Below are 3,185 nucleotides of genomic sequence, written 5' to 3'. Positions count from 1 at the left end.
ATATTATAATATAGATTAATGAAATAAACATTTTATTAAAATAGAAATAAAACATATCAAACAATTTATAATATCACTCAAGACCAGTCTTTGGACTTCCAACATTTTGTATGACACTCATTCATTTAATAAAACACTATCTTACTATATGAGCCTAAATGTGCCTAACATCATCCTTTGTGCTTTAGTGAAATAAAAATGGGCATATCGTTAACACACTTTACATTTTAGGAGTTCCCAACCTATCAAAATGGATAAAAATATAAGTATACAAACAAACAAATAAATACAGTATAATATGCTAGATGAATTTTAAGTTGATTACATTGTATAGTAATAGCACATTAGAGAGGTAGGTACTTCCCTTGGAATGGTAGAGGGTATCACTGGGTTGCATATAGGTTTGATATTGGATTTACTGTTACCAACAGGAAAAATATTCCAAGCAGAAGAGCAACAATCCCATGCTCTCCTTCCCAGAGTAGACAGACCATCAGAACTAGTTGAAAGGTGATTTCATCATTTTTAATTAGTGATTTGGCTTGAAAAATTACCCTAATCTGAAGCAAAATCTGTTATTTAGTCAAGAATTAATTTTCGTGAAAATAATTCTCTGTCTTTTAGATGTATATCAATATCTGTTTTTCTCAAACATGTCAATCTTTGTCATGTATTGAAGAAAGTAGATTAAATTCATGCAAGAGGCAACAATTTCTTCCTACACTGAAATACTGCACTAGTGTTGCCTGATAATTTTCTCCAGGTGCATACATCCAAAGTGTACTTTAAAGTGTACTGTAAGGTAATCTCAGTGAGGACACCTCAATTTTTAGTTGTTTTGCTCATTTCTGTTTCCCCAGTGTTTAGAACTGCACACCGGCCACCCTTAATTCTAATTATATTTTAAATAGATTTTTAGAAACATATTTTCCGGCAATTATGGAATTTAAAATTAAGTTTTATTAACATCCTACTTGATATAAAGTAATGAAACAGGGTAAACAGGGATCCAGCTAATAAGGAGTGAGTTACACAAACACTTCTAGAGAAACTCCAGTTTCAACGGAGAAATGGAACATATTCACGAAACAGCTTAATAGCTATAAGTGAAAATTCAGTACGTTCAAAAGTAATATATTTAAACGAAATAGGCAAATATGAAGGATATGAAATATAAAGAGACAATGTTAAAGTGGTATTAAGGCATAAAATTTTCCAAAGAAAGTAGTATCTCCATTAAAAATTCAAATGAAATCTAACCTAAAGGAGAATTTGTGACTCTGTGATGCTGTAGAAAAGACAATTCATTTCTTTAAAATGTTCCCCTTTTCTCCTGAACTGAATAATTTGTGACATAAAAGATAAAATTATAGAAGAGTATACATCACATTTTCTATGTTCTAGTTCTTAGATCTCCATTCTTTGCTGGTCTATTATTTTTCAAATACAAAAACTGGCAAGTTCAATTAACAGTACAAATTATATGTGCTCTTACTCAGCTGGTCTCACAGTTTCACATTCACCTGTTTACATTCTGCTTTGTGGTGCTAGAAACTCAAACAGTATTTTTTTTTCCTTCCTTTTTTTTTTTTTTTTTTTTTGCCATGGTAGGCTTCACCAATAGGGGGTGCTAGTGAAAGACTAGAAAAGAGAATGCAGTAGTTGTAAAGGTTTGTTCCTTCCTATCGGCATCATCCTCACAGGTTTTCACTTGGCAACTGCATTTTTTCCCAGTTTCTAGTTGTTTTCTACCCTCCCAGAATCAGTTTTATTTTGCCTCCTCAAAGATAACAGTCCCAGCCAGACTTTTCAAATGTCTGAGTCTTAGTTTCAAAAAGACAGACTTCTAGTTTCCTTAGGCACCAGCACTAACAAAGCACCAGCTCCTGTTCAGATGATAGAGTCTCTTCTTGTAAGCTTCTGGGTTTTAATAATCCCAACATCTTCCCTTTGTTCTTCCAGCCCTAGTAGCAATGGCTCCTTCTTGCACTATGGTTCTAGATCTGGTCAAGATCTCCTTTTCTCTTTGTAATACCTTGTTTATTGACATCTAAAACTAAGTCTATTCTCCAACAGGAACTTCATTGGACTATGAAAATGCCCTATTGTGGTTAGGTTTGTTGTAACAACTTTTAATATTCTATGAAAGCATATAGTCCTCAGTTGTAATAATTTTTTGAACATGGAGCTTAGAACTTCTGGAATTGCTCATATCAGTTTTGCTTTGATCACCGGGATCACTTATTCTTACATGAAAACTGGGACACTGAAATGCTAGTGTTGTGGTTATATTCATGGAGTGTGGGGGTCAGACTACAGTACTTTGGTCTCCATTTTCATCATTTATTAAATCTTCATTATTTGGCAAATTTCTTAACTTTTCTGTTCTTCGATTTCCTCACTTGAAAATTGGGATATTCATTGTGCCTCTGTTGCATAGCTGTTGTGAATAATTTATTATTCAATATATTACCAAGCTTAGCCTAGAACAAGTATTTAGTAAAAGTTATCATCATCGTCAGTATTATGCCACTTTAAAACTGATGGTTTTCTTGAAAATGTTGAAAATTAGACCCCTTCCACATCTGATTAACATATAAATTAACATCTGATTAACATGTAAATTAACTACATTCATGCTAAATACAATTCAGTCCCTTTTCTCTTCAACAGATCTGGTCCTCCTTTCCTTGATTCAGGTTTATTAAAAAACTTATTTTAATATATTTATTATACACCAATTATATGACAGGCATGGTGAAATAGTAATGATGAAATAATAAAAATAAATTTGCTCCCCTCAAATAGTTTATATCTTGGCAGAAGAGACAAAGACAAAGCACCTCTGATTTCTATGTAATATAGTATACATAACATGGCAAATATCCAGAGTACTGTAGTGCTCAGAAGAGGAACACTTAAACCATCCAGTTATTCTTAGCATCAAGAACAGAAATGAGTCAAGACTTTAAGAACTATAAATGTAAGAAAATTGTAGAGCCGGCATTTCTGTCAAAAGAAACTGTACAAATAAAAGAACACAACTGTGAAGTGACATATTGTGTGAAGTGACATATTGTGTAAAAAGTTTGTGGTATAAAACAGCAAGAAATGAAGCAAGATCTATAAAAAGGGGCCAATTTATAGAAAGGCTTGTGTATCACACTTAAGAATTTAGACTTAAT

This window comes from Pteropus vampyrus, unplaced genomic scaffold, assembly GCF_000151845.1.
Source record: "Pteropus vampyrus isolate Shadow unplaced genomic scaffold, Pvam_2.0 Scaffold13, whole genome shotgun sequence".
NCBI lineage: Eukaryota > Metazoa > Chordata > Mammalia > Chiroptera > Pteropodidae > Pteropus > Pteropus vampyrus.
The sequence above is the reverse complement of the archived record's forward strand: the minus strand, read 5'-3'. Positions refer to the sequence as shown.